At 39.2% G+C, this 11,953-nt stretch overlaps 1 protein-coding gene and 1 long non-coding RNA gene across 2 annotated transcripts in view; one reads left to right on the top strand and one right to left on the bottom strand.

Annotated features, from left to right (window-relative positions):
* The window catches only part of IGSF1 (immunoglobulin superfamily member 1), a 510,284-nt gene that overhangs the window by 368,193 nt on the left and 130,138 nt on the right, over positions 1-11,953 (bottom strand). The window lies entirely within an intron of this gene.
* On the top strand, positions 429-9,388 carry LOC132007508 (uncharacterized). Its single transcript, XR_009401375.1, has 3 exons — positions 429-543; positions 2,332-2,419; positions 8,993-9,388. It is a non-coding gene; the product is annotated as an uncharacterized LOC132007508 (long non-coding RNA).

Genomic DNA, 11,953 nt, shown 5'->3' with positions numbered 1-11,953 from the left:
GAGACAAATGCCCACAAGAACCTGCATTTGTCTTTGGGTGGATTCTTATAGTCTTGCCCTTGAGAACTAAGCCCTGTCCCCTGACTTCCTATGCCTGCACCTCCTGGAAGCCACTAACTCACTGCAGCCCCCTCCTTCTCCAGGTCTCTAGGCTCTACATCCAGATACTGCCAAAGTCCTAGTGTCTTGTTTGGCCTTAGAGGAGTAGGCAAGAAGTTCAGCTTGGAACTCAAGCCTGGTCTACTTCACATAGGTCAGACCTTCTTTCACTGGTTGGCCTCAAGGGAAGGAAGCTGTAACAACTTGAGATGTTTTGAAACTATTTCCTCACGATGGCAGTAGTGCTCCAAATATGCCCCAGGCCTGTCTTCAAAGAACTCTTCCCCCGCCCTTCCCGTCTGAAAAAACGCCACAAAGAGACAAAAGAACCAAGAAACATGGCGGCTAGCAAGTTGCCTGGTTTGAAGAAACTTGCTCACACTACCACACTTTAATCTTCTACCTGAAATGAAACGGAGACTGTAAACCACCTACCATTATCAGGTACCTTCTTCTCTCAGAAATTACATTTCCACCCAACCTTGTCTAGGCTGGTCTGCCTGACTACTCTCAGGTTTTCATGACCAGTGTTCTCCCATGGCACCGAATTTTCTTCTTCAGGGGATAAATCGTTTGCTTGCTGGGATGGGTGGCTCAGTCAGTTAAGCTTTGGCTCAGGTCGGGATCTCAAGGTCCTGGGATCAAGCCCCGCCTCAGTGCAGAGTCGGCTTCTCCCTTGGCCGCTGCCCCTCCCCCGCTTCTGAGCTCACACACCTGTGTGCTCTCTTTCTCTCTCTCAAATAAATAATAAAATCTTTTTTTTAATTTAAAAAAAAAAAAGAGATAAATTGGATATATTCAGACATAAAAAAGAGAAGACACTGCCTGAAGGCTGAAAATCTCAAGCCAACAATTCACAAATTCCAGTGGTCTTTGACCAGATCACCTCCCAGACAACCTGGGAGTCTTCTTCATTTTGTCATTTTTTTGTGTTGAATTGTAGACAACCATTTGGCACAAGCCATAAAAGGAGACCAGACAATTGTCATTACTGCATGCAATACACAGCATGAGACATACAGTTTACATATGCATAAATTCCAAATAGAGGTCTTCAGAGTTTTATCTCCTGATTTCATCATTTAACATTAAGATAGTCTTTCCTAGGCCATTAAACATTATTCAATTAGTTCCTGTGGCTTTATGGTGGTTTTGTGTATGTTTGTATGTATTACACTTAATCTCTTAGATGTAGGATTATAATATTTTCTCCTTAGTAAACTAAGGAATAGTGACTCCAAAGATCCAGAAAATACCCAATGTGATGATCAAGAACTTAAAAAAAATTATCTTAAAACCTGTTAAGATAACCAATAACATTTTGCATTATGTATATCATTTATCAATGCATATGTTTTCAGATTTAGGTTCACACACACACACATAAAAAAAAAATCTGTACTAAAATTGAATTTATGTATTACACTGTGGCTTGATCAGACCATACTCTGAGGAGAATGAATTCACACGTTACCAGATAAAAACCTTGTTTTTCAGTACTTCAAGATGGTATTATAAATATGATGCAAATTATTACATATGTATATAATGCATAGATATATATGATGCAAACACTTGAAACACACCCTCAAAAGACTGATTTGCAAAGTTACATGTTAGATCTAAGTACATTTGATATTCTGTTTGAATTGGTATATAATCAGAAGTGCTTTTGGCTCTCTAGAACACAGGTTTATGTGTTTCATTCAATGTTATCACATATGTTAGACATGGAGTAAAATACACTTTGCCATTTCTCTTACCGGTTATCAGCAAACTTTTATGGTTTGATCCTCAAAGTCCGGCACTTTTCTCCCTAAATCACACCACAAAATGTCTCTGCCTATCAGGACAAAAACAATGGAATTCAGGCTTTGTAAAAGCTAAAGGGAATATCTGGTATACCTCAAGTGAACTGATCCATAAGTAACCAGAATGACAGACTCATTGAGCACTCTCCAAACACACACACAAACATACATACACACACTAGTTATGCTTACAAAGGAAATATCAATAAAACTTGGCTCTACCACGTGGGACTTCAGTAAGTGGGGCTGCCTCATGCTTACAGGCACCACCAGGAACATGGCCACTAAAAAAGACAGTCTGCAAAGAAGAATTCCAGGACCAAGAGCAACTACATTTCTAGCTTTAGATATGGGACACTATCTCTATACACACGGCTGTACCCTTCCAAGGAAACACTCATGTCAAACTACTCCCCTACAGGAGGAAGCCCAGCTCCTCTGGTCCAGATTCTATGGCTGAAACGGGAGGGGAAGGTTAGAGGTCCTTTCATTCCAACACAAGAAATGAGGTAAGTTTCTCAAAGGATCTCCAAGGAACTTAGAGTGGCTAATGGCACCAATGTCCACTCACCATCAGAACTCAACCATGACTACCCTACAAGAGAGCCAGGCACAGATGAGGCTATCACAAAAGCTAGTTCTTTTTCTCTGTATTGATAAAAGCATACTTTTCAAAGTGGAATGCTTGCCTGGGTCATCAGAGCCAGCAGATACCATACCTAAAACAGATCTTGAACCACTGGAATGCCAAAGCAGAGCACCAGGCCAGCGGCTTTCCCTTTCTTTAAGAATGAGACGCTGACGTAACAGAGAGTGAGAAGAACACCACAAGCGGAGAGGCACCCATGAAACCGTAGCCACCCTTCTTCACTCTACAATTACAAGTCATGACCTATCTGGAGGTCTCCACACCAAAAGGTTGGATATCTTGTAAGGTCAATGGGGAATTTTCCATCAGGAAATATGTACGAAGCTGGCACAGAGAAGAACACTAGCTGTATATAGGCAGGCCTAAATACTGCCATCCCTGTAAGGGGTTACTACCCAAAACACACCACCTGTCTGTTCTTGCAAGAGCTCAATGGCACCAGAGTCCTGTCAGGAGAAAGGAATTAGCCCTGGAACTGACCGTGAGCCTGCAGAACCACAAGAATGGCTAGCTGCTGGGCTCAGATAATCCCTCAAGGCCTTCCATTCTGTTTGTGGTTTTCATCCACTCCAGTCTCCTAGGAGATGCTCTGGGTCATGATGGCACGTCAGTGTACCCCCATTCCTTCCATACAGGCCCTTCTTGTTCCAGACAAGACTTACTCTAGACTTCTGGTGTGCCAAACTCCATCAATGACGTTGGCTACATATGGCGCCCAGCAGTGGCCTGTGCTCTGTCACTGCCATCACAGTGAGCCCAGACCCACCAACATGGGGAAAGCCAGCCTGTAGAAACCTACAATGTCCATATTCTCAAGACAATTGCCCCCAAGGCCTGCACTTGGCTGAAGTCTTGGCCCACACTGTTAGGCAACCGAGGCCCCACCTCCCTACTTCCTGTGTTTGGACTTCCTGCAAAATCCAAACGGGCTCTAACCTAGATGCGGGCCTCTAACCTAGCGGATGCCACACCAAAACCCTGACTTTGTCCACTTCTCCTGCTGGGCCACAGAGAAGAAGGTACCGGGAGGCCAGGCATGGGTCCAGAACCTGCTCAGCCTCCCACTGGCCTGCAATCCCCCAACTGGAAGGCCTTACAGGGAGGAACCACTCGGGACTTGGGGTTGATCAAACTATCTCCGCACGATGGCAGTATTGCCCCAGAAAAGCCTAGTGGCCCTACTGCCAAGCGTTCTTCTCCCGCCCCTCGAGTTTTGAAAAAATACCAGGGAGCTCTGGACGCCAGAAAATATGGCAGCCTTGCATCTTGCTCCGTTTGCTCATTCTCTTAGCATTTTGCTTTTGGTTTCCATTAGGTAACGAATGGAACTGCTGAGACACCTACCTTCATTGGCCATCTACTCATTTCCAGATTTCAATTTTGACTTGAACAAATTTATACAATAACATATATGGCATAATAGATGTATTTAAATAATACAATTAACTGTCAAATATATACTAACATATATACTATATTGTATCATTATATATATACTATTATTAACACATCATATAATTATATATATTATAATTTTTGTTTCTCAGAAGAACAAAACAGCAACTTTTTCAGTATTTTTTATTTTATTGATTTACAGTTTCCAGTAGAAGTAGTCAGAGAAGATACTTTGTAGGTTTTTAATTTTTTTCAAATTTGGGTTTTGTTTTTTTTTTTTAATTGGGTGAGATTTGAATTCTGGTCTAACATTCCATCTATTCTGGAGAATATTCCATGCATACTTGAGAAATGTTACATTCTCTTGTTTCCATAATTATCTTCAGCCTAGGTCTTCTATCCCATATTTCAAGTGGGTACTGAAGTCCCCATCTAGTTTTATAGAACTCATTTTTCCCTTTGGTTTGGTTCAGGTTTTGCTTCATAAATTTTGGGATGCTGGTCAAGTGCAGGTGTTTGTAACTGTTACGTCTTCATGATACACTGAAAGTGTATTAATATATAGAATGTCCTTCCTTATCTCTTGAAAGAATTGTTTTAAAGTGTATTATGTCAGTTGCCAAAGGGTGGCTCAGTTCATTGAGCCTTTGACTCTTCATTTCTGCTCAGGACAGGATCTCTGGGTTGGGGGATGGAGACCCACTGAGTATGGAGCCTCTTTGTCCCTCTCCCTCTGCTCTTCCTCCTGGTCAGACAAGCTTTGTCTCTTTCTCTCTCTCTCTCAAAAAAATCTTTTTAAAAAATGTATTATATCAAGTGTTATCTCTCTTTTGATAACTATTTGCATAGAATATTTTTTATCATTTTATTCTTAACCTATGTGCAAACTGGATGTAAAAGTGGTCTCTTTTAGACAGCATACAGTTGGATCGTATTTTCTTTTTTTTTTTTTTTTTAAGATTTTATTTATTCACTTGACAGAGAGAAATCACAAGTAGATGGAGAGGCAGGCAGAGAGAGAGAGGGAAGCAGGCTTTCCGCTGAGCAGAGAGCCCGATGCGGGACTCCATCTCAGGACTCTGATATCATGACCCGAGCCGAAGGCAGCGGCTTAACCCACTGAGCCACCCAGGCGCCCCTGGATCGTATTTTCTTAAATCCATTCTCCCAATAGCTGCTTTCAAATTGCAGATTTTAATCTATTTACATTTAAAGTAATTATTGGTAAGGAAAGACATAGCGCCATTTTGCTATTTTTTTCTCTAGGTCTTACAAAAATTTTTTCTCCTCAGTTAGTGCCTTACTCTGTGATTCATTTTTTCCAGTGTAGCACTTCTATTCCTTTCTCATTCCCTTTTCTGTATATTTAAAATGTTTTCTTCAATTGTCACACTGGGTAATACAATTACTATCTTAATAGTATAACCATCAGTTTGCTTAAATAACAAATAGTTTTTAGAGTACATAAACCTGCTCATTTACACAGGCTCAACATCTTTTATGTTATTTTCACAAATTACATCTTCAAACATTGTGTGCCCAATTAATTATTGTTTGTGTACTTGCCTTCTAAATCATATAGAAATACATATACAAAATACATATAGAAAACAAAATTCAGGGGCGCCTGGGTGGCTCAGTGGGTTAGGCCGCTGCCTTCGGCTCAGGTCATGATCCCAGAGTCCTGGGATAGAGCCTCACATGGGGCTCTCTGCTCATCGGGGAGCCTGCTTCCTCCTCTCTCTCTCTCTCTGCCTGCCTCTCTGCCTACTTGTGATCTCTGTCAAATAAATAAATAAAGTCTTTAAAAAAAAAAAAAGAAAACAAAATTCATATAGAAAACAAAATACAACACTTCTAGCTTTTATATGTATCTTTGTAGCTACCTTTCTCCTTGCTCTTTATTTTTTCATACAGTGTTATTGTCTAGAGTCTTCGTTTCACCTTGGAGGACTCCTTTCTGTGTTTCTCGTAGGGGAAATCTTCTAGTAACAAACTCCATCAATTTTTCTTTTTTAGGAATGTGTTAGTTTCACTGGGGTTTTTGAAAGCTTCTCATGCTAGGTATGGAATCCTTGGTTGACAGGGTTGGGTTTTTTTCCTTTTATAATTTGAAATATGTTCTCTAAATGTCTTGGCTTCTGTGTTTTCTGAAGAGAAACCAGCTGTTAATCTTATTGAGGATACCTTGTTTATGATGAAACTGTCTTGACACTTTCAAATTTTTCACTTCATCAGTGGATTTTGCCAGTTTGGTTATAATATGGACCATCTTTGTTTTTATCTTACAGAGTTTGTTCAGCTTCTTGGATGTGTACATTGGCCATTGTTTCTTCAACTATTCTTTCTTCCCCTATATATCTCCCCACCTTCTGCAACTCATATGATGTGGATTTCTCTAATCTTATCTACACTGGATGGAAAAAAAGGCTTTACCCATGACTTCGTGTGCAGGACCTCCTGGCAGCTACTGATTCAGTTCTAGCATTTCCCTCTCCAAGTTGTACACCAAGATCTCACTGATGTTGAACTCTCTTGTAAATACATAGAGAATGCAAGGTAGTAGGGGAGCCTGGGTGGCTCAGTCGGCTAAGGTCTGCCTTTGGCTCAAGTCATGATCCAAGGGTCAGGGTCCTGGAATACAGCCCCACATCAGGCTCCCTGCTCTCCCTGCTTAGTGGGGAGCTTGCTTTTCCCTCTCCCTCTGCCTGCTGTTCCTCCTGCTTGTGTCTCTCTCTTTGTGTCAAATAAATAAAATGAAATTTTTTTTACATTTTACTTATTTATTTATTTATTTGTCAGAAAGAGGGAGAGAGAAAGCACACAAGCAGGTAGAGAGGCAGGCAGAGGCGGAGAGAGAGGCAGGCTCCCTGCCGAGCAAGGAGCACAATGTGGGACTCCATCCCAGGACTCTGGGATCATGACGCAAGCCCAAGGCATCGGCTTAAACCACCAAGCCACCCAGGCATACCAATAAAATAAAATCTTAAAAAAAAAAAAAAAAAAGAACACGAAGGAAACCTAGCTTAGGTCCAAGCCCGTTCTAACTTTGCATAGGCATGACCTTCAACTTTTGGCCAAAAAGGAAGGAAGCTGTAATGGTTTATGGTGTTTTCAAATTATTTCCCAATCATGGCAGTATTGCTCCAGATATGAAAACACACACACACACACACACACACACACACACACACCCCACAACCCTCAAAAGGCTTTGAGCTCTCATCTCCCACCCCCTACCAGTCTGAAAAAAATACCAGTAAGAGACAAAGTCACTATGAAACATAGCTGCCTTAAATTTTGCCCAGTTGTAAGATGCTAGCACTGTTGTTCTTTGCTTTTGGTTGCCAACTGAAATCAAAACTGAGGCTTTGAACTATCCACCCTCACCAGGGATCTTCTTTTTCAAAAATTCAATTTCAAACTGACCTAGTTCTGTTCTTCTTCATACCAGCTTTACATTTCATGCATTTTCCCAATTATAAAGTAGTTAAGGGCAAGTTTCAAGGAGCCAAGCTTAAAAGGAATAAGAAAATTCTGAAAATTCAAGGGCAGGATTAGCACATTTCTAGGCGACGACAACAACTGCTAACAATTATTGAGCACTTATGATGTACCAGTGAATATTTCAAGGCTCTTGATAAAGATTCTTATATTGAGTCTTTACAACAAACCTCTAGATAAGTAGTATGATTCTTACCAGTTAATAAATAAGGAAAGGTAGCAGGGGAAGTTTAAATAGCTTGTCAAAGGTCACAGAGCTAATAAAAGTTAGAGACAAATTTTAAATTACATTAGCCTGACTTCAGAGCTCACACTATTAAGCACTAGGGAGGCAAGTTATAAGCCCACTCCTGAGGCACTGTAAAGACAATTCGCAACTTTTCCTGGTTTTCTTGCATTCTCTGAGCCTTCAGTGCAGGGACAATTCAGGTAACAAATTCAGTTCTATTTTGGGATTTTTGGCAAATACTAACAATAGGGAGAAGTAAGTCAGACTTGTTTGACCTTCAACCATTAGTCCACCTGTTTCCTAGGTCAAGCCCTTTTCACCATGTGTTGCATTTCAATGGAAGCCTTGAAACTTCGCAAAGTCCCCCTAAGCTGATTTTCTTTGACTTAACCAGCCCAGGGAGAAATTCCCAGAAAAGACACATATCAGCCACCTGTAGATCCAAAAACTCATTTGGCTCAGAAAGAACAAATTAATTAAAACTGGGAACGGAAAGGAATGGAGCCACATTCACATTCCAAATTTTCAAGAGTCAGAAAAATACTGGCATTGCTTAATTGTATATATGGATGCAAGTGTGTTGATATTATTTCTGTATTTTTTCATATGCTATTGAAGATGAGCATAATTAGACACTCCAAAGTATGCATCCTTGGCATAAGGATTGCTTTTTTTGTTTGTTTGTTTTGTTTTGTTTTGTTTTGTTTTGTTTTAAATCGGACAGAAGGGGCACCTGGGTGGCCTTCAGTTCAGCTCATGATCCCAGGGTCCTGAAATTGAGCCCCAAATCTGGCTCCCTGATCAGTAGGGAGTCTGCTTCTCTCTCTCCCTCTGCTCCTCCCCTCCACTCCTGCTTGTTCTGCTTGTTCTCTCTCTCAGTAGAGAAATAAAGAATCTATTGAAAAAAGAGGAGAGAAACTCTAAAAACCAAGCTGAAGTTACTCTTTTGTAAAACATTTACATTTTTTTAAATTTACATTTGTATGGAAAATCACCATTTGTAAGGGTGTCTTTAATGCTATCCTGGTAAGGATCTGACTCAATCTCTAAACTCTTATCAATGGACAAGACAAAGACTTAAATCTGCCTAACAACCATACTCTTGTCTACTGTGCTTTTCCTGGTAAATGTAACTGACTCCCTGTCCCGCAACACCTTTTGTGTTTCACTGAAGGTGGTATTTAAGGTAGCCATTTCCAGGAGTAACTCAGTTTTCCTGGGTCTCTCCCTTGTATGCAGGTGGTTTATATATTAATCTTTTTTTTTCTCCTGTTAATCTCTTTTTTTTCTTTTTTTTTATGACAGGGGTGTCTCAGCCACAAACCTAGAAGGCAAGATGGAAAAGTCTTTTTCCTCGCTACACTATTATGGTATTCATTCTGGCTATTTACCAAAGATTTCTGTTACTCCTCTGGGATACTGCTAAGATGAGTGGGGATACTTGATCAAGACATGAAGCCAAACCCTTACATCTGGTTACATATGTACCTCAGCCTATCTTTGAAATCCTACCAGAACCCTCTAAGGCAGACTATAACAATACAGCCAAATTATGTAGTCAGTACAGGTCAGCCATTTGAATAGAGAAGCAGTGCATAAAAATGAAGAATGTGTAAAGAAAAGGAAATGAAGTGAGCAAGAAAAAAATTACAACATACATTATTATGCAAGTTATATATTAAAGAAAAAACACACACAGATTACACTGATACTTTAGGTCACTTTGTGTTCACTTATCAGAATTCCATATTAACTAAATACTCCATACAGAAAGTTACATTGCATAAATAGAAAAATAGTTTTTGTCTATATTTTTAAATCATATTTTGTGATAACAAAAGTATACTACAAAATGCTCATGAAATACAAAAAAGCTATAAAATGAAAATTGTATGCAAGAAAATAAACTATTATATATATATAATGTATATATATATATATATATATGTAAACTTAAATGTATCAAGCTACTTAGGTAAATATAAAACATGATAAGGAAATCATAAAGATGTGGTCAGAGTTTCCCTCAAGACTGTGGAATTATAAATAGGATCAACATTCCTCTTATGTCACAGGTTAAGTCACAGTTTATGGCAGTTGTCCAACTTGATAAACTATGTAATCACTGAAGTAGATTATACTGCTAATATTCTCTACTTAATTATCCAATTCCTTTCTAAAAATACACCATTCCTATTTCTTACTGAAGTATATTTTACATACAATATTATATTAGTTCCAGGTGTACAACAGTAATTCAACAAATTATGTAACAAAATGCTGTGATAAGTGTTGTTAGCATAAATTAGCAAAGTTATTACAACATTATTGACTATATTCCCTATGCTGTACTTTTCATTCTTGTACACTATTTTAAAAAAACTCTAAGTTTGTACCTCTTAGTCCCCTTCACCTATTTCACCCAACCCCTCAGCCTCTCCCAATTGGAAAACACCAGTTTGTTCTACGTATTTATGAGTCTATTTCAACTTTCATTTGTTTGTTCATTTGTTTTGTTTTCTAAATTCTATTTAAAAGTGAAATCTTTAAATAAATAAATAAATAAAAGTGAGAATGTGGTATTTGTCTTTTGTTGTCTGACTTACTGTACTTAGCATAATACCCTTCAAGTCCATTCATGTCGTCATGAATGACAAAATTTGGGGGTTTTTTTATAGCTGAGAAGTACTATGCTATTCTTCACCTATTCATCTATCAATGGGCATGTAGTTTGACTCTATATATTAGCTATTGTAAGTAATGCTGCAATAAACAGAACTACATATATCTCCTTGAATTAGTGCTCTGATTTCTTCAGCTAAATACACGGAAGTGGGATTACTGGGTTATATGGTATTTCTATGTTTAGTTCTTTGAGGAAACTTAATACTGTTTTCCATAGGGGTAGCACCAACCTACATTCCAACCAACAGTGCATAAGTGTTCCCCTTTTTCCACATGCTTGCAAAAACTTATTTCTTATCTTTTTTTTTTTTTAAGATTTTACTTATTTGAAAGAGAGATCACAAGTAGGCAGAGAGGCAGACAGAGAGAGAGGGGGAAGCAAGCTTCCCACTGAGCAGAGAGCCTGATGCGGGGCTCAATCCCAGGATCCTGAGACCATGACCTGAGCCAAAAGCAGAGGCTTAACCCACTGAACCACCCAGGAGCCCCTTATCTTTTTGATACTAGCCATTTTGACTGGTACTAATTGATATCTCATTGTGGTTTTGATTTGCATTTCCCTGATGATTAGTGATGTTGAGCATTCTTTTTGATGTGTCTGTTGGGCACCTGAATGTCCTATTCAGGTCCTCTGCCTGTTTTTAATTGGATTATTTGGATTTTGGTGTTGAGTTTTCTACATTCTTCATGTATTTGGGATCAACTCCTCATCAGACAGATCACTAGGAAATATCTTCTCCCATTTATGAGGTTGCTCTTGCATTCTTTTTTAAAAATACTTTATTTATTCGTCAGAGAGAGCACACAAGCAGGGGTAATGGCAGAGAGGGAGAATCAGGCTCCTCGCTGAGCAAGGAGTCCACTGTGGGACTGGCTCTCAGGACCATGGGATTGGGACCCAAGCCAAAGGCAGATGCTTACCAACTGAGCCACGCAGCAGTCCCTTGTTAGGTTGCCTTTCATTTTGTTGATGGTTTTGTTCACTGCACTTAAGCTTTTTAGTTTGATGTAGTCCCAATTGTTTATTTTTTCTTTGGTTTCCCTTGCTTCAGACATTTCTAGAAAAATATTGCTAAAGTGGGTGTCTAAGAGATTACTGCTTATGTTTTCTTTTAGTAGTTTTATTGTTTCAGGCTTTATATTTAGGTCTTTAATCCTTTTTGAGTTTATTTTTGTGTATGGCATAAGAAAGTGGTGCAGTTTCAGTATTTTGCATTTATCTGTCCAGTTTTCTCAACACCATTTATTGAAGTGACTGTCTCTTACCCATTATATATATTCTTGCCGGCTTTGTTGTAGATTAAGTGACCATATGAGCATGGGTTTATTTCTGGGTTCTCTATTCTGTTCCACTGATCTACACGTCTCTTTTTCTGCCAGTAGCATTCTACTTCAATTACTATAGCTTTGTAGTATAAATTGAAATCTGGGATTGTGACACTTCCAGCTTTGTTCCTCCTTAAAAATAACTTTGGCCTTTCAAGGTCTTTTGTGGCTCCATACAAATTCTGGGATTATCTGTTCTACTCCAGTGATAAATACTATTTGGTATTTTGATAGAAACTGCATTGAGTCTGTAGA

The sequence above is a fragment of the Mustela nigripes genome, chromosome X (genome assembly GCF_022355385.1).
Source record: "Mustela nigripes isolate SB6536 chromosome X, MUSNIG.SB6536, whole genome shotgun sequence".
NCBI classification, from domain to species: Eukaryota; Metazoa; Chordata; class Mammalia; order Carnivora; family Mustelidae; genus Mustela; species Mustela nigripes.
This window is presented reverse-complemented; position numbering and strand designations above follow the sequence as displayed.